At 39.2% G+C, this 26,361-nt stretch overlaps 1 long non-coding RNA gene across 1 annotated transcript; it reads right to left on the minus strand.

Moving 5' to 3' along the window:
* Positions 1-537: 537 nt before the first annotated feature.
* Positions 538-16,481, minus strand: LOC117881200. Its single transcript, XR_004646732.1, has 3 exons — positions 16,346-16,481; positions 6,447-6,517; positions 538-1,070 (listed from the first exon to the last, which is right to left on the minus strand). It is a non-coding gene; the product is annotated as an uncharacterized LOC117881200 (long non-coding RNA).
* Positions 16,482-26,361: the final 9,880 nt, after the last annotated feature.

Here is a 26,361-nt window from a genome sequence, read left to right on the forward strand (position 1 = left end):
CCAAAGCTGCAAGTTGGATCCATTTTGGTTTACAGGTGTGCATTACATGTTTGGTGAACCTGGGCTGAGTTTTGGATTGGTTTCAGGTTACTTTGTGAAAAGTTGTCTATGCCATCCCCTCCTCTAATCATCTGACACTAGCTGGGACTCTCAAAGGTGCCTACGGGTAATCTGAAGTCCTACTGAAACTCAGTGGGAATTAGGCACCTATTTGAAAGTCCTATCCACTACCTATGACCTATTAAAAAACTTAATCATCTTTTCTTAAGCAACTAGGTTTCTGTTCATTTCTGCTTGTTCTTCATGCACTTTGAATCTATATTTTTCTATTTGACACAATATTTCTGTAGAAAGCGATCATGGGCTTTTTCTCTTCTCTCCTTCCTGCCTCCCTCAATCAGTTTCCTGTTTTTGTTAATATTTATTTTCTAAAAAAATAGGTATTGTACAACATGTAGTGGTGCTAGGGAATTGCCATTTTAGATATTAAATAATCATTGTCTAATTAAATAGCCTTTCTGACATGTATAATGGGAGATTAACAAAGGAAATTGTCTTGGAATTATTAACCAATTTCTACAAAGCTGTATGTTACAAAATCTGGATGACGACAGCACACCATACTTTAGCAATATTAAATTATCATTTCTGTTCTCTCCAGTCCCTCATACCATGTCCAAAGTATTTAATACGATTAGATCTAAAACAGCTTTCTGTCCTCCCTCTAATTTCATTGCTAGAGGTAACATATATTACGAGGAAAATGTACAGAAAAGGCCAATATTCTTTTCAGTTAATACCAATTAATTATGAGGCATTTTGACCACTCGAATGATGTACTATAAACTCATCTTTCCTCACAATGAAGAGGATATATTTTGCTATAACAATTATTCAGAAAACAATTAAATAATTATGACAATACACTTTTTTACCCCATATGTTTTTAATGTTCCCTCGGGGATTGCAAACCAGCTGAAGGCATCTACTGGTAGTAAGTCGGAGACTGTGCAGTGGTACATTATGTGGCTCATAGATGTGTGATCATGAAGGGTATTCATTTCAGCCATCTGTCAAAAAATATCCCCAGCGATGTTGATTGCAGATAAGTGAAATCTTTAATTAGCACATCTTTAAAAATGTGTCTTTGCTACGAACAGATGAAGTTCTAATCCTAAAACTGTTTTGACATTTTATGACTAGAAGTGCATTTTCTTGCCAGCACAGTAATTTAGATTTAATTTTAAAAGATTGCGATTATTTTTTATACTGCTCATTGTTCCATTTGCTGACTTTAATTGCAGTGTTGCCCATATTGGGTAAAGGTCGTTTTTTGGAACTTGTAAGACAAGCTATAGCATACTGCTGAAATCATAATCTCAGGCATTTTTAAATTAAATGCTATGACGAGTGAAAAATTAGCAGTATGGCATGCAAGTAACAGTCTGTTTTGTGCACAGAATTTCCCAAACCAAAATATTTATGCTGGTCCCCTTAAGCGTTATAACTTTGCGTATGTCTACACTACGAAATTAGGTGGATTTTATAGAAGTCTGGTTTTAGAAATCGATTGTATACAGTCGACTGCATATGTCCACACTAAGTGCATTAAGTCAGCAGAGTGCATCCTCACTACCGTAGCTAGCATCGACTTACAGAGCAGTGCACTGTGGGTAGCTATCCCACCGTTTCCACAGTCTCCGCTGCCCATTGGAATTCTGGGTTAAGCTCCCAGTGCCTGATGGGGCAAAAACATTTCGCAGGTAGTTTTGGATACATATTGTCAGTCGCCCCTCCCTCCGTGAAAGCAATGGCAGACAATCGTTTTGTGGCTTTTTTCTGTGCAGACACCATACCACGGCAAGTGTGCAGCCTGCTCAGCTCAGCTCAGCTCACCAACACCGCCACTGTTGTGTCCTGGGTGCTGCTGGCAGCAGACGGTGCAATAGGACTGCAAACCATTGTCATCGTCATATACTGCTTCTGCTGCAACTCTGCTTTCCTGGTCTCCTTCAGACACCATACCAGAGCAAGCGTGCAACCCGCTCAGCTCACTGATACCACCGCTGTTGTGTTCTGGGTGCTGCTGGCAGCAGATGGTGCAATAGGACTGCAAACCATCGTCATACACTACTTCTGCTGCAACTCTGCTCTGCTAATATTGCCTCGACAGTGAATTTCTCCATGTTGTCTGTCATGGGCTCCCAGATACTCGGGAAATGTGCGCGGTGCTAACCGTCATCCTCCACCGCTTCCGTTGTAACTCTGCTTTCCTGGTGCCATGAATCCATAAATATCTATTCTTGTGGCATCTGTCGTCACCCACCGATTCCACTGCAACTCTGCTTTCCTGCTCTCCTTCAGGCGGCATACCACAGCAAGCGTGGAGTCCACTCAGCTCACCGCTGCTGTTGTGAGCATGTAAACACCTCACACATTATCCTGTAGTATGTGCAGAAGCAGAACCTGCAAAAGCAGGCGAGGAGGCGACGACAGCGCGATCACAATAGTGATGCGGACATGGACACAGACTTCTCTCAAAGCACGGGCCCTGGCTATTAGGACATCCTGGTGGTAACGGGGCATGTTCATGCTGTGGAATGCCGATCCTGGCCTGGGAGTCAAGCACAGACTGGTGGGATTGCATAGTGTTGCAGGGATGATTCCCAGCGGCTGTGAAACTTTCACATGCATAAGGGAACTTTCATGGAACTTAGTGACTTGCTTTCCCTTGCCCTGAAACACAAGAATACCGAGATGAGAGCAGCCCTCACACTTGAGAAGCGAGTGGCGATAGCCCTTTGGAAGCTTGCAACACCAGACAGCTACCGGTCAGTCAGTAACCAATTTGGAGTGGGTAAATCTACTGTCGGGGCTGCTGTGATCCAAGTAGCCAACACACTCACTGAGCTGCTGCTATCAAGGGTAGTGACTCTGGGAAGTGTGCAGCTCATAGTGGATGGCTTTGCTGCAATGGGATTCCCTAACTGTAATGGTGCGATAGACGGAATGCATATCCCTATCTTGGTACTGGGCCACCAAGGCAGCCAGTACATAAACAGCAAGGTGTACTTTTCAATGGCGCTGCAAGCACTGATGCATCACAAGGGACGTTTCAACGACATCAATGTGGGATGGCCGGGAAAGGTACATGACGCTCGCATCTTCAAGAACTCTGGTCTGTTTGAACTGCTGCAGGAAGGGACTTACTTCCCAGACCAGAATATAACTGTTGGGGACATTGAAATGCCTATAGTTATCCTTGGGGACCCAGCCTACCCCTTAATGCCGTTGCTCATGAAGCCATACACATGTACCCTGGACAGTAGTCAGGAGCTGTTCAACTATAGGCTAAGCAAGTGCAGAATGGTGGTAGAATGTGCTTTTGGACATTTAAAAGCGCACTGGCGCAGTTTACTGACTCGGTTAGACCTCAGCAAAACCAATATTCCAATGGTTATTGCCACTTGCTGTGTGCTCCACTATATCTGTGAGAGTAAGAGGGAGACGTTTATGGCAGGGTGGGAGGTTGAGGCAAATTGCCTGGCTGCTGATTACACACAGCCAGACACCAAGGCGATTAGAAGAGCGCAGCAGAGCGCGCTGTGGATCAGAGAAGCTATGAAAACCAGTTTCATGACTGGCCAGACTATGGTGTGACAGTTCTGTTTGTTTCTTGTTGATGAAAACCCGCCCCCTTGGTTCACTCTACTTCCCTGTAAGCCAACTGCCCTCCCCCCTTCAATCACCTCTTGCAGAGGCAATAAAGTCATTATTGTTTCACAATAATGCATTCTTTATTAATTCATCACCCACATAGGGAGATAATTGCCAAGGTAGCCTGGGAAGGGTGAGTGAAGAGGGAAGCACTGGGTGAGGTGGTGGATGACAGTAGGAGGGAAGGACAAGGCCACACTGCACTTCAAAACTTATTGAATGCTAACCTTCTGTTGCTTGGGCAGTCCTCTGGGGTGGAGTGGTTGGGTGCCCGGAGGCCTCTCCCTTCTCCCCTCTCCCCTAGCATTCTTGGGTGTCTGGGTGAGGAGACTATGGAACCTGGGGAGGAGGGCAGGTGGTTACACAGTGGCTGCAGCAGCGGTCTGTGCTCCTGCTGCATTTTCTGCAGCTCCACCAGATGCCGGAGCATATTGGTTTGATCCCCCAGTACCCTCAGCATTGCATCCTGTCTCCTCTCATAGCGCTGCCACCTCTCTTGCTCCTGCCACCTCTCATCTCGCTCGTCCCTCCTGTCCTCGCGTTCATTTTCTGCTTTCCTGGACTCTGACATTGCTTGCCTCCACGCATGCTGCTCAGCTCTTTCAGTGCAGGAGAACTGCATGAGCTCAGAGAACATTTCATCGTGAGTGCATTTTTTCCACCTTCTTATCTGCGCTAGCCTCTGGGACGGAGATGATGGGGGAGCGCTGAAACATTTGCAGCAGTGGGAGGAAAAAAAGGGAGAGTAGTATTTAAAAAGACACATTTTAGAGAACAATGGGTAAACTCTTTCACAGTGAACCAAGCTGTTAACATTACATAGGACATGTGCTTTTGATACAAGGTCACATTTTGCCTCTTATATTGAGGGCCTGCTGGTTTGGTGTGGGAGATCACACACGCAGGGAAACAGAATTCGGCTTGCAGGCAGCCATGGTAAGCCACAGTCTTTCGGCTTCTTCAACCTTCATAACATGTGAGAATGATTTCAAACAGCAGAGCCCTCCTTTCCCATACCAAGCACCCATTGGGTTGGCCATTTAAAAGGAGGGGCTGTACTGGCCGTGAATGCATCCCAAGTCTTCAGGGCAAATTAATCATTAAACACACTTGCTTTTAAACCATGCATTATAATAACAAAAGTACACTCACCAAAGGTGCTTTCTCCGGCTTCATGGTCCATGAGCCCCGGTTGGGAGGGTATTGGCTCCAGGGTGATAAACAGTTCCTGGCTGTCGGGGAGAATGGTTTCTCTGCTTGCATGCTGTGCACGATCCTCCTCCTCATCATCTTCCCCATCCCTGTTGCGTGAAACTCTCCCCTTGCAGGTATCCACAGACAGGGATGGGGTAGTGGTACCTCTCTTCCCCCCAGAATTGCTGGCAGCTCATCATAGAAGTGGCATGTCTGGGGCTCTTACCCCAAGCGGCCGTTTGCCTCTTTGGCTTTTTGGTAGGCTTGCCTGAGCTCCTTAATTTTCACGTGGCCTATTGTAGTCTCTGTCCATCATGCCCTTAGAGATTTGTTTCAAATATTTTGGAATTTCGTCTTTCGGAACGGAGTTCTGATAGCATGGATTCATCTCTCCAAACAGTGATCGGATCCAGTACCTCCCATTCGGTCCATGCTGGAGCTCTTTTGCGATTCTGGGACTGCATGGTCACCTATGCTGATGAGCTCTTCATGATCACCCATGCTGATCAGCTCGCCATGCTGGCCAAACAGGAAATAAAATTCAAAAGTTCCCAGGGCTGTTCCTGTCTACCTGGCCAGTGCATCTGAGTTGAAAGCGCAGTCCAGAGCGGTCACAATGGAGCACTCTGGGTTAGCTCCCGGAGTCCAATACTGTCAAATTGCATCCACACTACCCCAAATTTGACCCGGCAATGTCGATTTCAGCGCTAATCCCCTTGTCGGGGAGGAGTACAGAAATCTATTTTAAGAGCCCTTTAAGTTGACAAAAATGGCTTCATCGTGTGGACAGGTCCAGGGTTAAATTGATCTAACACCACTAAATTTGACCTAAATTCATAGTGTAGACCAGGGCAAAGCAACAGTAGACTTATTACTTCTACTGTGTTCTTCAGCTATCCAGTAACTGGATTGAGTACTTTGCAACTAATATAGCTCACAGAGGCTTAATTTAGGAAGGTATTAAACTACAATTTTCAATAGCAAAACCTAATTCTCCAGAGAGATTTCCTGGAAAATCAAGAATCCTCAAAGATTCATTTAAATCCTAAATTGATTGCAGTATCAATTCTGAGGACTCTGCATGAGACAGACCCATAACAACTTTAAATAATTTGACAGAAAAGCTACATTACATTCTCTTGTTCTTTTGGTAGTCATTGCACTAAAAAAGATTAAATACTGTCACTTGAGAGTGAAACTTACCTGAATAAATGTGGTGGTAAATGTTACATAAGAACTTGTAATTTATCTAGGATAGCCTCAAGTCATGAGGGTCATGTGGAATGGATTAAAAAAGTAAAGGGGGAGCAGTAAATTTATTTCAATACCATTTTCTTTATCCTTATTATCTTCTTGAAACCATTACATATAAATTAGATGCTGAAATAAATCACAACAAATTCCCACCTTTAGAAAAGGCAGATGTGACTAGAATAGGCTTCATATTTACACAGACTTTATTTCCCATATACTCTGACTAGGGTAGACATAGGATACATAAGTAGATAGATAGGACACTGGTTTTTAAAGATTACTTGTGATTTTATTGTCCTGCACCTCGGCATGGCTTTAGCATCTTCAGGGGCATCCCTTCCACAAGCAGCATCTGGAAGTGGAGAGCAAAGGGACATGAGCTGCTATACTCTGACAGGTTTTGTTGATTTTTTTGAGGGGGCGGGGAATTAAGAGGAATGATAAATATTTTGATGTCATCTGTAACACCAGCCTTGTTTCCACAAAAACAGGTTCAACCATGCAATAAATTATAAATCAGACTTGCTGTGATCACATTTAAACAATGTTCAAGCACAGTTTAGCATCCTGGGCCTGATTGCCTCCTCCACAACACAAGTTCTATGCCAATGCAACTTAATTTGCTTCAGTGGAGTCACACTGGTTTAAAAAACAATGTGAGGGAGTGGAGTATTGGGCACGCTGTCCTCTGCTGAGTGAAGATGATGCTTTGCAGTAGAGTGGTGCTATGGCAACTATTGCCTGCTAGGAGCTAAAGCAAAATTCTATACTCTAATCTTTCCAAGCCTTAGTAATGGTAGCAGTTGCATTTGCAGCTTAATGGGGGTTAGAAATGAATGNCTAATAAATTTGTTAGTCTCTAAGGTGCCACAAGTACTCCTGTTCTTCTTTTTGCAAATATTTTGATGTCATCCGTAACACCAGCCTTGTTTCCACAAAAACAGGTTCAACCATGCAATAAATTATAAATCAGACTTGCTGTGATCACATTTAAACAATGTTCAAGCACAGTTTAGCATCCTGGGCCTGATTGCCTCCTCCACAACACAAGTTCTATGCCAATGCAACTTAATTTGCTTCAGTGGAGTCACACTGGTTTAAAAAACAATGTGAGGGAGTGGAGTATTGGGCACGCTGTCCTCTGCTGAGTGAAGATGATGCTTTGCAGTAGAGTGGTGCTATGGCAACTATTGCCTGCTAGGAGCTAAAGCAAAATTCTATACTCTAATCTTTCCAAGCCTTAGTAATGGTAGCAGTTGCATTTGCAGCTTAATGGGGGTTAGAAATGAATGAATATAACAAGGTCAGCTTAGACAGGTCAACTTTCTTGAGTACTATTTGAGGAAGATAAATGAAAAGGACCTTTTGCATCTATTGACACTGATCTAACGTGTGTGTGTGTGTGTGTGTGTAGGTAGGTAGGTAGGTAATATTAAGACTACACCGTTTCAGGCAAAAAGAATGGTCAGAGCTCCCTTTTTATTCATTTGCTAGATACTGAGTTCAGTGATCTGCTACCATTCTATTATGACTGACAAAGATCCATTTGAGAAAAAAACATCATATTGCCATAGAAAATGTTTATTTTCAAAAGCCAATTCAAGCATCTATGAACCCATGAATCACATTCTTCTTTGGGAGTCATTATCTTTGTAGTTCAACCTGAACTATCACCTCCTTTTCTGAGGGTGAAAAAAATAAGTTCTCTCACTTATGGCATTTTCCTACAATAAGATTATTTCACTGTAATTCCACTTCATTTGACAGGTTACTTGCTGGCAAGCTTAGCAAGAGTTTTCAGAAGAAAATTTGCTTGTAATGCAGCTTAAACCTTCTGTCTGCTTAAGTTTTTGGGGTCCCCAGAAAAATTGGGTGTCAGTCTTATATAATCCTATAATTTACCAGCAGTTTGAGAGGATATGGATAATGTCAGCAGAAGGGTTTAGCAGCTGGCAGAAAGTTTAGGCTGCATGTCTGTAGAGTGCGTTAGTTGGGAGTCAATAAGACACTTGTCACTGGGTGGGTTGGCAAGCTGGGAGGGGGAGTATGGAACTGGGAGAAAGACATTCATCAACAGTTAGGATTGGCATCAGGTCATTTGTTACTGGAGATAGGGCTTAGCCTTTGAAATAACAGTGAGCAAAATGGGCTTTTGGTTTGTTTGCCAAAGAGAGAATGAGGGACTCTATTGAGGACCCTGCTCCAGTTATATATCTTAGAGTAGTCCAGCAGCTGTCTTAAACATAGTCAAAGCCAAGACTGAAGCAGAACCAGTCCTTGGGATCATACAGTCATTACCAGGAGAGCTGGAAAAGCTTTTTTGGTTGAATAATAAATTCACCAAAAAAGCAGTTTTCAGGTGACCAAAACTATTCATGAATTCAGGTGAAATTTGGAGATTAGTGTTGGCTGAATAAAAAATAAGGGATAAAAAAATTGAAGTAGTTGAAAAGTTTGTTTTGATATTTTTGAAACTCAATTAGAAATTAACCATTTTATTTTGACGTGTCTCTTCAAACCAACTTTTAAAACACCTGTGTTGGACATTTTTTTTCCCATTTGACCACTAAACTGAAAAGTATAGTCTCTACCTGTGTTCAGTATGCACTTATTTGTGAGGTTTCTTCCCTGTCTTCTTTACAATGTTCTTAAGGAATGGTAGCTCCTGTGCATGCTTGCTTCTTTATTTATTTTTTTATGGTGGTGGTGATATGCTTTTTTAGAACAATATGAAACATGTTATAGTTAAGGAGCTCAGTGAAACATGACTGTACTGAATTTACCAGGGTCAGCTGTGTAGAGTCTACAAAAACAACAAGGAGTCTGGTGGCACCTTAAAGACTAACAAATTTATTTGGGCATAAGCTTTCGTGAGTTAAAACCTCACTTCTTCTGTGTCCTTGGCAGTAAAATAGCAAAGAGTAATCAACAAACATCCTTTATATATTTAACTTATACTGGGATCCACCAAGACACAGGGCCCCTGAGAGAGAGACTGTCAATGGGATATCACAACAGAGCAAAGTGACTTCCTCTTTTCTGTATCCCAAAGTTGATTGCTTTCTATAGTTGTTTCTCCCTAGCTACTGTGAAACGCTGGAGAAGCTCAGCATTAGTAAACAGCTTGCATCACACCTCATGTAATGAATTTATTTCAGCATGGATAAACATGAAAACAGTTTGCTGTAAAGAAAACCTCTGGAAATAGCTGTCATGCTCAAGGCATTCTTCAGCCCCGGAGAAAAATCACAAAAATATGCATTTTTCCAGGGTCAATAGAAATTCTTGTTACTTCCCCTTGAAATAGTAAACCTTTTACAAAAAGTCATTGAAAGTTTCCAAACTTTTAAAAACATATTACTTAGGTTTGTGTTTGCTGAGGCAGCAGCATTTTTTAATATTGGAATTTAAAGACAGAATTAACAGAGCCTGTGGGTTTTATATATAATATATACACACATATACGCATGAGAGAGCATTATAAAGTATAATTGTAAAAAGGAAAAATGTCAATATTGAAAGTAGAAGCAGAGTGTGGTAAAGATGGAATGAACTATTTAAAAAAAATACAGTATTCCCAAACACATGTTCTGAGACCAGGTAAATTTGTTAGTGGTCTTAATATGCTCTGGGACTGATGACTTCCTCATCTAATCCACCATCCCATCTGGCTTAATTAGGTACTGAGGCCAAAAACGGAATGAAAAGGGCTGAACTACGCTCGCCACTGTGGAAGTGGTTGGTCTGACTGTACCAGGAGAGTGCTAAGGTGTTGGTGATTGCTACAGGATGAGAGAAATTTATAGAACAAGTTTTGTTACTTGCTTTACATGAATCTTCAAAGAAACCAGAAGAACAGGAGTACTTGTGGCACCTTAGAGACTAACAAATTTATTAGAGCCACTGTGACGGGTTGGATCACAGAAACCCCCTTGGGAGCTGCCACCCGATGTGCAAAGACTACCCCTGCTTCTGTTTTCCCTGCCAGCTCAGGACTCCAGCGCCCTGTCTTGCTGAGCCAGACACTCCTGTTTGGCTCCAGACACAGATCCAGGGTCTGAATCACTTGTCCCAAAGCTGCAAGTTTACCTGAAAACAGCTCGCAGTAGCGTGCTTGTCTTTAGCACTCAGATGCCCAACTCCCAGTGGGGTCTAAACCCAGATAAATCCGTTTTACCCTGTATAAAGCTTATGCAGGGCAAACTCATAAATTGTTCGCCCTCTATAACACTGATAGAGAGATATGCACAGTTGTTTGCTCCCCCAGGTATTAATACATACTCTGAGTGAATTACTAAATAGAAAGTGATTTTATTAAATACAGACAGTAGGATTTAAGTGGTTCAAAGTAGTAACAGACAGAAAGAAACCAGGGAACATAAGGTGCCACTTTGCAATGCTGTGCTAACTACTCAAATCATGAGTCACAGCACAGGGGGGAGAAGCAGTTTCCACAGGGTTGCTATTTCCACCTCTGTGCAGGTGGGTTGGAATATGCAATATTTATGATTGAATGAGAGTATATCTTAGTTTTTAGGTTTCCAGTACTCATGATTATCCATAAATATTCTTCAGTAGAGACTTAAAATTCACTGCCTCAGAGGCTTCTCGCCAGTAAGTATGTTTGCTAGGGTGTTCTTGGGAAGCGAACACAAAAGCTGTTAAAGTTACTGTCATCCATCAATCCTTAGCATATGTCTACGCTGCAATCAGAGGTATGACTGCAGCATCTGTAGACATACCCAAGCTAGTTGATCTAGCTACTTTGAGTTATTACAGCAGCCACAGCATCATAACCCAGCCACTCAAATCCCAGGTGGGTTTGTACAGTTTGGTTGCTTTGAGACAAAACTTTTTCAGTATTTTTCCCCTTGCTTAACCAAAAAAAGAAAATCATTTGGGTCAAACAAAACCATTTGAATGTTGATTCAAAACAATCTTTTTGAAAAATCTTGATATTTATTAAAATGATTTTTTTCATCAGAAACTATATGCCGAATTTGATCTGCATTTGTGAATAGTTTTGTTTCACTCAAAAAAGCATTTTTTTTTTATGAATAGTACATTGACCAAAAAAGTCACCCAGCTCTTTTTGATAGCTTATGAACCGATGGGTTGTGAAGAGAAAAGTTCCATTGGGATGGAACCCAGCAAAGCCTGTATCATTGCACCCATTTCTAAGGCAGTTCTTGAGGAATAAGTTCAACCTTTGGGTAAACAAGCCAAACAATGACTGAATTTGGACTAGGGCAGAATTAGACATTGTGCAGAATGAATGGGAAAAAAATAAATAAGGAAATGAGTTCAGTTTCAAATTTCTTGAGGGCTTTTTAGAAGAATGGGTAAAAATAAATGAGAAGGGGGAGAAACTTCAGTGTCCTTTTTAAACTAGTAGTGAGTGGGATAATTGTGTACTATTTTCTCAATCTCATTAACATAACTTATCATGAAGAAGAATTAATTTGCTGTCAGCTTCCTCTTTTTTTGCACATTGTCATGAAAAAGTAGATGAAAATTTAAATGCCCAGCATGTTCTATAAATAACTCCTGCCTTGTACTGCACTGACCTTTTCAATATTCTGTGTTTAAACTGGTTGGCCATCCCATGTCTCCACTAATTACAGTCTCACTAGCCTATGAAGAAGGGGAAGGAATGATCAGCCTTGAATTTTAAAGCATTATGAGGAATATGGACGGTGAAGGGAGAGCTCTACATTTCCCAAATATAGCTACAGTACTTATTTTTCACAGAAACAGCTTTAGTTGGTCTTTCTTATGCTCTACTTTTTTGTATGTAAATGTTTGTGCTGAAATAAGATCCAGCACTCAAGAACTTGTTAGAAAATGTTTCGATTCATTTTTAACAAATATACAATTATCAAAACATGAAAAAATAATACAGTATCTTCCATGCAATGCCTTTAATTTTGAAGGTTAATGTTGCTTTTAAAAGTTAGCAAACTTCCTTTGTCTGTGTAGATATAGAATACATGATGGCGTTTGTGACATAACTGTCTCATGCCAATAAAATAAGTGATGGTATGAAATAAATGTTTTATCGAAATGTAAATACAAATTGCTTAGCCTTCCACTGAAATGCAGCATCTTTGTGATAGAATTAGCATAGTAACAATATAGTATAGAACAGTAAATGAAGATGACCATACACAGTTGAAAATTTAAAAGGCATTTAGGTATAAAAAAAATAGAACTTCTTATTTGGATTTGACACCAAAGCAAATATCTCTGATTCTTGTGAATGGTGCCATGGGATCTTCAGTGTTCACATAATACTTGGCCAGGCCAGGAAGAGAAACTTTTTTAAAAACTTAGTTTCTAGGTATTTAATGGAAGCTGAAGAGCATCGGAGAGTCAGGTGGTGCCCCACTGCTGCATGAGTTATGGATTTAGTAAATTGACTAGTCCCATATACTTAAATAGGACTCAAATACGGCTTGGTATATTCTGTTCTCAGAGAAACATATTGTATTTCAAGTTATGGGCCTGGTTTTCCTGTGCATAACCATTGACACCTCTGCAAAGAGTGTGCCTAAGCCTATTGTTTTCAATGTGGAAATATTTTATACCCATTTTGTTAATAACGTCATAAGGGTGCAAGAGAGTAGGAACCCAGATCTATATTTTTATGGTACTTTTCTCATACAGAGCTGTAGAACTCTTTTGTTAAAACATTAAGTAGATTCATCCATTTTTTATCTTAAATTCAGAATTTTTAACTGGTTTATAGCTTATTATGGGGTTGACTGTTGATGCCACTGCAGCCTAAGTTCAATACCAAAGTGACATGTCTGAACCCCAACTGCTGGGAATCAGAGACATGAACTCTAAGTGCAGCTAGAGTTGTTCCCTCACTGCTTCCTAGATGACTTTCCCTAAATCCACAGTATTTGAGGCAGAACAATAATTTGTGGCTTACTTGCTTCCCAAGATGGGACATTTTTGAGGAATGACCTGGCCACTGCTTGTTTAAGGGAGGTATTAACACACTGAAGTTTGGGTGATCTATAGAAGCTTTATAAATTGTGAGATGGACCCTTGCCGTTTATGGTTGTTGAAAACCAAAGGAACAGAAACTGATCTAGCTATTGATTCAAAGTGTGAAATGGGAAGAGAAAACCCACCATGTTGAGATTTTCTTCTATTCTGCTCTGACATTTTTCCATGAGTGGTCAAATTATTCTGTCTCTGCTCAATCTAAATGATGAAATGCATCAAGAATTCCTTGAAATAAGAAATTCCTCTTGATTTTTTTTTAAAGCAAGTTGAGGCTGTCTGGGGTAATTAGATTGCCCATAGTGAAGTTGTATGGGCCATGATTTTGCAGACTATGTGGCTGGGAAATGCTTTGTTTACAATGCAGAATTCTTATTTTGCCTACTTTGGAAAAAAGAATAATCAAGGTTTACTTCAATGATAATAATAATAATAAAACAGTCTGCACATGTAAATTGATCCTTTTCTTATATCAGAAGTTCTACATATAAACACCTAAACTATATACTCTTCTTAGGACCACTGCACTCTATCATTCTGAATCAGTCATTAATAATGACAAATATTTTTGACACTATGAAATGGGATGGCTTCAGATGATCTTGCATGGATACTCTATTGAACTCCCGCACATTCACTTGATTAACCGTGTGTGCATACCTGGTTGGCACATGCACTATTTCTTAAGCAACTACAGAGCTTTTCATTGTTTCCTAGACCTTTAAAACTTAGGCTGGCTTACTTTCCTCAGCAAGGTTTGCTCACAAAGGACTACGGGGGTGAATCTGTAAGGAAGTGTGAATTCTATGGCTGATTCATACTGGTTGCAGGCTGTGTTGTGGCAGGCAAGCCACTGCTGGTGAGAGAGTCTCTGCATCTGTAGAGCCTGTCATGTCTGACTATGCCAGGAAGAGCTGTGCCTTTTTTTCATTGTTTCAATTCATTCAGTAAATTCAATTCAATTTATACACATGATATAATATTTAACTTTCTCTTTTTGAACCCACCATGTCTACTCTCAGGTCTACTTTCAATTAGATACTATTACCAAACAACTAAAAGGGCCAGAACCACTAGATTTTATTATTTTTTTCCTAGAAATGGCTTAGCCACTTTTCAATCATTTTATGTGATTTTATTTGGGTATGCAATTACTGATTAATTTTATTGATGCAGTTAGCCAAATATGAACTGTTCAGTGATCTCCTCAGCCGGAAGTTCACCTTCTCCCCTTGGTGACATTTCAAGGAGCATAAAAGTCATTTCTGACTGTGCTCATGAATCCTCAGCTCAGGCAAAATACTAAAGAACAGAGAGCAGAGGCTTAATGCACTACAAGAGATCTTTTTGGGATGTGGTGCTTCCTAACTGACAAACTCTCCTTGAGAAAATAGTTAATCATTTCATGTATTGTGTGCATGAGTTTCTTTACTTTTTTTGAATCATCCACTTAATGCAAACTCACTGTATGAATTAGACTTCCTAAGGAACAGAGGTGCTTATAACAGATGTGTGGGTAACAAAAGGCCCAATCCCATGTGCACCTGTGAGTGACCTATTTTGCAATAACTCCCTTTCATAATTATCATCTCTAAGATAGATGCTTCAAGAAATTAAATTATAGCAAATTAGAATTTAAAAAAGCCACAATTCAGGAAAATTCTTTACTGCAATAGCCTCCAGCATACGCTTGAAGGTAAGCTTTCCTTTAAGTGTTTCCCAAATGGATGGGACTCAGGATTTTGAAAACATTTTGTTTAAATATACAGAACATTGTTTGAGGCCGCAACAGTACCGGTGTCTGTGGAGAGGCTGTAGCTTAGCACTTGCACTACAGCTGCAAAATAGATAGACCACTAGCTGGAAGCATTTTTAGGGGACTCTCTACAAGCTCAAAGGGAACAACACTGCAAGAAATGGATTTGTGATGTGGAATGTAGCACACAAGGAGCAGGTGTGTATAAGCCCTCCAGAAAAGTGTGTGTGCTTGCATGCATTAAGAATAAAAAAAAATCATTGCAGCAGAATAAAAAAAAAAATCCAAATTCTCCATTAAACTACAAGGGGAAACACATATTGAGCAAAGAAAAGGAAGTATTATATCTCCATTGTACAGATAGGAAACTGAAAAGGCTGTGTGTGGGGGGAGGTATATGATCATGTACTTAAAGACAGTATCATGCATAGGCACACGGGGGCTGAATTAAGATTACACAGGAAATCTTGCTTCAGTTGCTTCTAACTTTTCAGTGATCGACTTCGAAGTCTTAAGAGTCTTTTAAAACAAGGTTTTCTTTGTTTATTTGCTATATATACACACTAACTGAGACTAGCCATGTCCTTCAAAGTAAGCATCTGTGTCAGTGTTTGCAGGGTCAGGGCCAAAGTGTGTGCCAAGGAATGCTAACCAGAGCTGTGTGAGTTGAGGGCTAACTATAGCTGGGGAGCCAGCCTCTTGGGGAGAGCCCCAGCTCTGCACCAGTGCACCAAGTGGCCTGCCAAGGAGCTGGGAGTCTGGAATCTCTGGTAGCCCCAGCTCCATAGTCACTTGCCTGGTAGAATTCCACAAAGATTGAGAGCCCTGGCTCCCAAGCTCCCTGCCAGACAGGATACTGCAGAGTCCAGGGACTTGCAGTACCTTGGAGCTGCCAGGTGAGATGCCAATGAGCTGGGGAGGCGGGCAGATGACTTGGCAATAACCAGACAGGTTTCTGAAAGTTTTTCGTCTCAATCTACATGTTCCCACAGGATGTTTAGATTTCAACAAATTGGCATTTTTCAATGATAAAACGTTCAATTGAAAAATTTCTGACCAACTGCAATGCTAACCAAACCAGCACAGTAACTCAATCAATGTTCAACTAACTATACAGCACAGTGCATTATAACTCAAAAGCACGAAGTCATCTTACTAGGGTGAAAAAGCAAGTGATGGTTTCTTAAAGTATTTGCAAATCGTTTTTGGAAGTTGCACTACACATGAATATTTTAATATGAAATACCTGGTTAAAAGTTCACACAAACAGTACTAAAAGTATATAGTGTATGTAATACTAAGAATAAATACAGAAAAAAACCATAAACATTGAAAGAGAGAACAATAGGAACCAATATTTAATAAATGCTGCTATGTTCACAGGAAAGCAATTTTCAGGGATTTACCTACATGATTTTGTTGAATGATTCTCTCTCAGTGCTTCAAAGTGAGGCAGACGGAAAGTTTCCAAGGTCCCTCCTAATAAGATATTCCCTTACTTCAAAATTTGAGGCCAAAGTAGGGACAGTGTGATCAGTTCAACCCTCTGCATATGAGCAAAAATGACTTTGGTGAAGCACCTAATCCCAGCCAGCCACTTAACATTTCAAACCTTCTTAAATTTTACAGTGCATTAGTCACACTTTTCACAGCACTTATCCAGAAATAGAAGTCACAGCACACTGCATAATCCTGGGTTAGTATGACTTTTTCTGGTAATGGACTTGCCTGACTTTGGTGACTAAAATACACGTACATGTGTGTGTGTGTGTGTGTGTGTGTGTGTGTGTGTGTGTGTGTGAGAGAGAGAGAGAGAGCGAGCGAGCGAGCAAGCGATGGCTGGGGAGCCACAAATTCCTGAGTTCTAAACACATTTCTGCTGGTTCATTGTGTAGCTGTTGGTTTCTATCTGATATGGAGTAGAATTAACATATACAGATGTAAAAATATTAAGAGTTTTTCTATTGTTCATCATGTTTGTTTAATTACAATAATACCTCAACTCTGTCCTAGGAATTTTAGAATATACTCCTCGTGATTTTGTGCTAAGTATTATGTCCCATCCCAGGTGAAATATTTCCTGTATCTGCAAAGTGTATTTATTTAATCTACTGGTTGCTCACTTTGTCATCTATCAAACCATTCAGTCCATCAGCTTTTTAATTTTATAGGCACTGATCCTGGGAACAACATATGCATGTATTTAACTTTAAGCACATGAGTTTCACTAACCTCACTGGAAGTGCTCACATGAGTAAAATTAAGCACATGCTTTTCAATCTATTGTGCTACCACAGTTCCTAGCATTTTTGCCTTACTTATTTTTTCTTACAAGGCAGGGTTGCTGTGGGTGTTAATATGGCTGGGAAGTGGATTTAAATGGCATATCCCGATCACCACCTGAATATTTTGCTCTTGATGTTGTCAGCCAGAATCCATAAATATATAAACATTTATATATATTATATATAAACAACATCCTTGTGTTGCATATGCTGGTGTCCAGATATGCATCAATTTCCCATCTGAGAGCCAGAATTTGGGCCTGATTGAATGGCCATTCGAAGTCCATGGAAAGATTCTCTTTTACTTCAATGAGTGTTGGATCAAATAGGACTGGCTGGAAAACAATTCCATCTTCTAGGAAATTGAGATTGCAACATTTTTCATTCAAATATGGAACTAAAACAAGATATTTTGAAAATGTTCACAAAAAAATGAGAAAGATGGATCAACCCAGCCCCAGAACAACCAATAGTCTGGTAGTTAGCACACTCAACTACAATGTGTAAGACCTAAGTTCAAGTACCTGGTCTGCCTGATTCAGAGCACAGACTTGAACCTGTCTCTCTCATTTTCCAGCTGAGAGCTCTACCCACTGGGCTATTGAGGGGATAGGGAGGCTTCTCTCTTTCTTTCTCGGTTTTGATCTGAAATTCCATCCTAAACCGAAGAAACCTTCCCTATACAATTTTGTTGTTGTTGAAGCCAATACATTTCTTCAAAACATGTTGGTTTTGACAAAATGGCATTTTTCAGTGGAAAAGAGTTTTTTTGTTAACTTTTCAACCAACTCTAAAATCAAACCCTTTGTATGTATGACTTTGTCTACACAGTCAATATCGTCGTTAAAACTTTTGTTGCTCAGGAGTGTAAAAAAACCTCTCCTCTGAACAACAAAAGTTTTAACAACGAAAAGCACCTGTGTGAATAGTGCTTTGTCAGCAGGAGCTGTGTTGTCCTGGCAAAGAAGCTACTGCCTCTCATTGGACGGAGTTTTATTTTGTCACCAAGAGAGATCTCTCTCCCGGCAATAAAGAGTTGCTATACAGCACACCTTACAATGGTGCGGTTGCAGTGGCACAGCTGCACCATTATAAGATGTCCAGCATAGACATAGCCTATGTCTTAATACCGCCAAACAGAAGTTCATTCAGACTTTAAAGAAAATATACGCAGTGTTATTCTATATTGTTTTGACTATAGAGTGTACAAAATTAAGAATAATTGTTCTTTAAAACAAAATCCCAAATCATCCTATTAAATGGTAAAATCAGGACATTTTGTGTTATTGTGAGCTTTAAATTAAAATTATTTTCAAGTACAGAGGCAAAAAAGAAAAAAATCAGAATCAGTATATACAGATGACTTTGAACAATAAAATGTTTTTTTTATTAAATAATGATGAAAAAGAGCCAAGTCTTCAGTTTTCATTAAATTTAATATTTCTCTAATTTTTTTTTTTAAATCTTGCTAGCTTGTTTTTTGTGAAGGTCAAACATTATAAAAAAATACTGTCTGTAATTGATACAGACTTCCTGTGCAATTTTCCCTCATACATCACTATTTAAATGCAGATTTTAACTGCTCTCTTGAGCTATGGGGTATATGAGAATAATTTCTATATGGGCAAGTTTTTAGTTCAAAATAACTACACAGAAATCCAGGTTTCAAAAGTTATACCTGTTGCACACTTCCTAATTTTGAATATTTTTAATTTAGGGCTAGACTGTGATTTGAGCCATAACTCTGAACAAGGGTTTGTGTGTATGCTCTAAGGAGAACCCCCTGGAGGCATTGTGACAGAGAACACACACCCAAGACACAATTCCTTCCCTGATTCTTCTTTGCTTCCGTGGCAGGGGGAAGGGGAAGGAAGTTAGTGGTTAACTGCTGACCCATACCTCAAGCAAACTTCTCCTCCTCTATCATAATGGCGCTATTACTATGGCCATGGAATAGCAGGAAAGTTGAACAGGAGTACTTGTGGCACCTTAGAGACTAACAAATTTATTAGAGCATAAGCTTTCGGGGACTACAGCCCACTTCTTCGGCTGCATATAGAGTGGAACAAATATTGAGGATATATATATATACACACATACAGAGAGCATAAACAGCTGGGAGTTGTCTTACCAACTCTGAGAGGCCAATTAAGTAAGAGAAAAAAAAAACTTTTGAAGTGATAATCAAGATAGCCCAGTACAGACTGTTTGATAAGAAGTGTGAGAATACTTACAAGGGGAGATAGATTCAATGTTTGTAATGGCTTAGCCATTCCCAGTCCTTATTCAATCCTGAGTTGATTGTGTCTAGTTTGCATATCAATTCCAGCTCAGCAGTCTCTCGTTGGAGTCTGTTTTTGAAGTTTTTCTGTTGTAAGATAGCCACCCGCGGGTCTGACATTGAATGACCAGACAGGTTAAAGTGTTCTCCCACTGGTTTTTGAGTATTATGATTCCTGATGTCAGATTTGTGTCCATTAATTCTTTTGCATAGAGAAGTTGAGCCAGGGTTCTTCCCACTCCTGGTGCATTTGTTTCCTGGAGGGAGTAAATGGGTGAGTACCCAGCTCACTACTGTGTCTAGGCAGCCTCTGCAGAAGTGCAATGGTCGTTCCAACTCCCCTACATGGCAATGTAGTCTGAGGTAAAGAGTTTCAGTATAGCCTGATGTTTCTCAAAGTGTGTGGGGTAAAGCCCTGTTGGGACCTAAAAGACTAGCCAGAGAAGATCCAGCAAACCTCTCCATTGTTCTCTGGATTGATAGCTTTCATTTAAAAGAAAAAGTGTGGATGTTTGGGCTGCAAAGAAAACATAAGCGGAGTTAAACAATGCAGCCCTGACTGGCTAAGTTTGCAGACAGCCTGAAACAGTAAGTCTGAAGTGCAAACTGCCTCATTCATGCATGTGAAAACTGTCAGATGCCAATTATCCTTTAAATGTCAATGATGTTCACTATTTTACTGCTTATGATAAATAACAGAACAAGTATGAAGCTCTATGCCTTCTACTAAGAGTGGCCACTCACATTGAGTAGGTTTTTAACATATGGCAGGACTGACAAGGGTTTCAGTTGACTTTATTTTTCTGAAGAGGGGGTCAGCTTTGAAAAGTTTGTGACACTCTCATCTAGCTCTTTATCTTCATAAGGCCTGCTCCTGTGCTTCTTCCTCAGATGAAATTCCCGTTGAAGATAATGAAAGTTTTCCCTGAATAGGGAGTGCAGGAGCTAGCCATTAATTTTCATATTGACCATTGCAAGTGCCTTTCCATTGCTAACTTATAGCTTTACTGAGAAAGGATAACTGTCTGTGATCCAAGGTTTTTCAGATCATTCCTTTTCATTGAGAGGAAATAACTGCTGATGCTTCCCCTACATTTTCTTAACTGATTAATGATTTTTTGCCTTATTTTCTTTCAGTCAAGAAAGTGCTGAGCATTCACCATTTGTAAATCAAGCTCCTTTCTTAAGGAATCTTAGATTGGTCACCTAAAAACAGAAGCCTTCAAAAATCACTAGTCACTTCAGAAAATGTAGGGCACTGTACATATATTCTAAGTAATATTCTTGTGTGTTAATTCTCAGAATTCTATACATTGGCTTTTTTTCACATCTCATGTGAAAAAAAGTTTACTCAGACTTATAATAATAGAATATTAGACAGGAGAAGCAGAGGCTTTCTCATTTATACGTAACAGCTGCGTGAATTCAAGTGCCAGGAGAATATATATAAATCCCTAAGATCTGAACTCAGTTTATTTGGAGGCTTTGATTCAAAAGGCTTTCTAGAGATAAATCCAAGAGTATTAACACCATGCTTGCCACTCAATGCTTTTCTCTTAGTTCTGCAAGCATGTTTCCAAAACCAGAAAAGCTATCCACCCTATTTTTGTAATAAACTTACTTCAAATAGTATACAAATTAAAAATAAATATTTGTGTTTATAGAACCTCTATAGACATCAATAACTTGGAAGATCTTTTTGTCCAGTACATCCCTGGCACTGTTTTACAAATATATGCTCAAGAAACAAGGGGTGGTTCAAAAGACATTATTTTGATGAATATAGTGGAAGGCATTGAAAAAAACAAAACCCCTGTATTTCTTAATTATTGTTCTTTTTTACAATGTGAACCAGCAATTCTCTCAGCCACATAGTTGTTCAGCAAGGCTGTTATTTCAGGTAAAGCCCAGAGTCCAATCCTGATCCATTGAATACAATAGCTAAAACCACAGGGACAAAATGGGAATAGGACTGAATATAGATAGAGGCATATAGAACCACTCTGATATATGTATGTATTTTAATTATGGTTGCCTAGCACTCTAACATCCAAAATGTGTTGTTTTCCATAAGTAATGTGTGCATGACATAATTCTTAAGCAGTAGTATTGAAAAGCTTGTTAGCTAACCTAAAATACAATTTTATTCTGTGTCTGAAGTATCCCCTTGTACTTCTCTACTTTTACTGTGGGAAATAACTAATTGTTTGCAGTATTAAAGGTAACTTATTTTGTTTTATAAGGCAATTAAGTAAAATCACAATATTTCCATGTAAATCAAAATCCTGTCAATTTTACAAATAACCTAGGCCAGGAATTAAATGTAAATTGAGGTAAATTAAGGTTAATTCATCAGTAAACCTTTTAAAATATATTTTTTCTTTTTCTGATTGACAAGCTAAGTAACCTTTTGTTAAAGATTATTTTTCTTGATGACTCAGTCACAAAAACTGCATATAGAACTTTCACATTGTTGCCTAAAGCAGCAGAATGAGCCACGGCTAAATCCCGGGTGCATTGTCAGTCTTTGGCTCCAAACCCAGGTGGTGTTTTAGTCGGGATGAGCGAAAGCTTTAAAGGTTAGAACAGGATCTAAACTGTTCCAGTGTTTGAAATAGGAGAGTTGAATCTGGGATTCTTGTTTAACTCCATCTCCAAATTGTTGTGATGCACCTCACAGCTTCCTGTCCTCAGCCTGCTGTAGCTCAGCTCCCTGAAAACAGCCCTCTGGTAAGACATGCATTACCTTCCAGCCCTCGCTTTTTCTGTGCAGGTTAGTGATAGGCGCACACACCAATCCCCAAGTCCTTGGAGCATTCCCTGCAATGTCTAGCCCCTTGTCCACTGGACACTCACAGAATTATAAGGTTTGCTATCCCCAAAGGGACAGTGTATACACCAGGTTGAATGATTTCAACTGCAGAGCAACACCTTGCTTAATACCACAGCACTGAAATGTGTTTGTACTGAAAACAAGAATGTTTAATAATGAAGATTCAAAGATTCAAATGATTAGTAAGTGAAGATAATGAAAAGGGTTACATCTAAAACAAAATCATAACACTTTCTAGAGACTAACAGGCTAACTCCTGGCTAAAGCAATCTTAATCTCACCCAAAGATGACATTTCAGCATTTTCAGCCAAGGTTGGTTGTCCGTTTACTTCTGCAGGTGCAGGTAAAGGGGTGTCTTTTTGCATTTTCCTACGGGTCAGTCTCTGGTGTCTTTTCTCCTTGTTGAGTTTTTATTTCACTGTTGACTTTGTATGTAAATTGGGCTTCCACTGTGTTCTCATCTAATGTTTAATTTACGGGTGAACTGAGAGAGGTTTCTGCCAGACAAAGGATGAATTTTCACCTATTTGTCAGCCCTGCTTTGATTCAGACTTTAGAAAAATGTTTTGATTATATCTACAAAGCTTTTTTACATAGTATCTGTGTAAATATTTCAAAATTATATTAATGATCAGTGTGGTCCTGGTTTTCATTTAAGATGTTACATGATATTCTTCATGGATAAATACCATGAAAATGATGTATAGAAATCGTGAGTTTGTCAGGCCTGTTTTAGGAGTTGCTCTAACAGAACAGCAAACATTTTGCCAGCTGGCACCAGTGGACCTCTGTTGCACAATTGTACAAAGGCTTCCTGCATCTGAGCAAAAACTAACGTGATTGCAGTAAGGCTGCAATTTTCAAAAGTACAGAGTTAGTCTACCTCTACTCCCATTGACTTCAGTAAGAGCAGTTATGCAGATGTTAAACATTTTGAAAATCCCACCCTGAGAATCTACTATACCTGAACTTTTCTCCCAAACACTACAGAATCTGAACTTGTCTTTTTTGAGGTTCAAAGAGTTCAGATCACTATTTCTTTCCTGCCCTAAGTTACTTTGTATCAAACTCTCAGCAACTTAAAGCAGAAGGATCACAGGGGAAAAAAAAGTCCCAATACTGTTTTTAATGTAGGAAATCCTATGCAGAAATATATTATTTTCCAGAACAGAGAGGCTTGAATAAGTTAAAATATGCTTTGGATAAGAATCTTGGCTCTGAATTATATCTGAACTGAACATCTGAAGCTTTACAGTTTGCTCATCATTAATGTGCAGCAGGAACAATGTGTGAACACACACATTCTCAAAGAACACACTTAATAAACAGAATAGAAGGGACACTTCTCTGGTATTTCATTCCATTAACATTGGTGCTAGAAAATCCCCAGTCTGTCTGCTCCTTAAATGCGAAGTTATAGACTGTAGCTCATTGATAACAACAATCGGCCTTGAATTCAAATCTTAAAATTATCTCACATCACCTCTTCAGCAAGTGCTGATTGACCCACATTAAATAGACTAAGGGTATCTACATTTTGTCTGAGCTCTTGCCTATTAAAAACATTAATAGATTTCTGGGAAAGACCAAGCAATTGCACTGATTTATTGCAGGGATAATAAAATATGGTACATGCGTTTTTAAACAAAGTCTTTTTTTAAAAAAAGAGAGTGAGAGTACTAAGTGGATATGAAATGAAAGGATGTCAAGAGATGTTTAGAATTCTTTAAGGCCTCAATCTAGCAAAGTGTTTTATTATGTACTTAATTTTAAGCATAGAGTAGTCATTTTGAATTAATTCTGACTACTCATATGCATAAAGTTACACATGTTTTTAAGTACTTTGCTTGATCAAAGCCTTCAATGTCACATTCTAATGTCAGTTTACCCAGACAGATAATATTCATCTTGAAGTGATTCTGACAAAGATCTCTAGGTCAGATCCTCATAGCTCCCCTGATAATTTCATACCCATCGAGGATCTTATCACTCTATCTCTCATCTGCCATCAACCATTAATTTTACCTCCTAATTAGCAGAAGTATTTAGAATATTGGTTTCTTGAAGAACCCTAATTTCCTAGGTCAAAGAACATGGGGATCCTGGGGTTTTAGAGATGTAAATGATGCTGCTCACTGACAAACATTACTATTGAGAAATGTTAAAAGTAGATATCTACAACCTTCCATGTTAGTAAAACTATATCTTACGAATGTCTGCAGGGGGGCAACTATAGTCAAAACCAAATTAATGTAAAATAATATGCACAGAGTGAATTTTCCCATCTCTAGTTAATTCTGAAGCCTTTACTCAGTATTTTGGACCATTAGCAACATAAAAATATTTTATTCTTGGAGACCAATCCAAAGTTCACTGAAGTCAATAGAGCATTTCTGTTAACATCAGTTGCCCTTAAGTTAGGCCTTTAATGGGCTGGGCTTTCCTTGCTTGGTTGCTTGCTACCTGACAAGCTTAAAAATGGATATCTGTTTCTCAGAGACAAGGTGACTGAAGTAATCTATTTTATTAGAACAATTTCTGTTGGTAAAAGAGACAAGCTTTCAAATTACACTGAGATCTTCAGGTGTGTGTGGCTCAAAAGCTTGTCTCTTTTACCAACAGACTAGTCCAATAAAAGATATTACTTCACCCACCTTCTCTCTCTGATATCCTGGGAGAGAGGCAACTGCAATAACATTGCAAACATTAGTTTCTCAATCATTTCTGAGTCATCATTAATTACATCAACTTCTTGTCTTATTAATGGACAAATTTCCTATTGATATATTTATAACATCTATCAGGATTTGAGCCAAACCCATTCAAGTAAAAAGAAAGGCATCAATAGGCATTGAATTGGCCCCTTATTCAAATTATCCTAAAGCTGGTCAAAATTCCCCCCAAATTTTCAGTTTGATTAAATACTTAGTTCCAAAATTTAATTTTCACTGGAGGAAAATACATCCCTGAAAACTCAGTATTTTGCCCAGCCGTTGAGCTGGCTGTATATGATTTTTGCTTAGAAATCTTTGATAAGGCTCAGAAGCATTGTTTTTATTAATTTGCTAAGAAGTTTATAAAAAGCCAGAGAAGAACACTTGAAAAAATAGGAATAGTTTGTTAGTTTCAAGGAAGAACAGATTTTGGGACATATTAGAAATTAGTCTCCTTCTGGCTAACTTGCTTTGTTAACACACGGTATCTAATCATTCTTAAGAACTATAGACCAAGCTCTTGACAGAAAAATGGGATCCATTATGTTTTATGTAGTTTTAAACAGTTTTTTTCAAAGAACTCTAAGGGTCTCGGGACCAACTCACTTTGGTTGATCATAAACAGCATAAGCACAGGTCCTTCACCAGCACAGTTTGAGTCCTGTGTCTTTTACATTCCATGTAACATATCTGCCAATACTGTATACATCAGTCTTTAATCATATGAATCTCTTTTCCTCCCTCTATTATTAGTCGGTTTTAGGAGAACCTAAAATTGAGTGACTTAAATTTCAATAATTTTCACTTCCATTTCTCTCTATCATCGTTACAAGAATAGATTTAGAGCAGCCATTTTTTAGGTCTGATCGGTTTCATGGGAATTAACTCAGGTTGGGCACATTAACACTAAGTAACATGACACAGGTGAATCCCTGAACGGTGAGTTAAGAATATACTTCAGAGATTGAAAATAAGTGTGAATTCATTTCCATGACACCAAACACAAAGAGCACAAAAATGATATGAACATATCCCATTCTCGTTACAAATTTAAGACTGGAACCTATATTTTATTTTTGATTAATCTGGTCTAAGTCTGCAGTTTTTCTCTGTGTATGTTACTGAATAAGGAACTGAGAAAAAGGGGAAAACATCTCAGTCCTGCTCATGGCCATTTACTTATGCTCATTTAGGGCTTCATCCAAAGCCACTGAAGTCAATAACAATATTTGCATTGATTTCAAGATTCCTTGATTAGGGCCTGGCTCTGACACATGTTGAAGTTAATGGAAAGATGTCCAAGGATTTCAGT

This window comes from Trachemys scripta, chromosome 8 (assembly GCF_013100865.1).
Source record: "Trachemys scripta elegans isolate TJP31775 chromosome 8, CAS_Tse_1.0, whole genome shotgun sequence".
Taxonomy (NCBI): Eukaryota; Metazoa; Chordata; order Testudines; family Emydidae; genus Trachemys; species Trachemys scripta.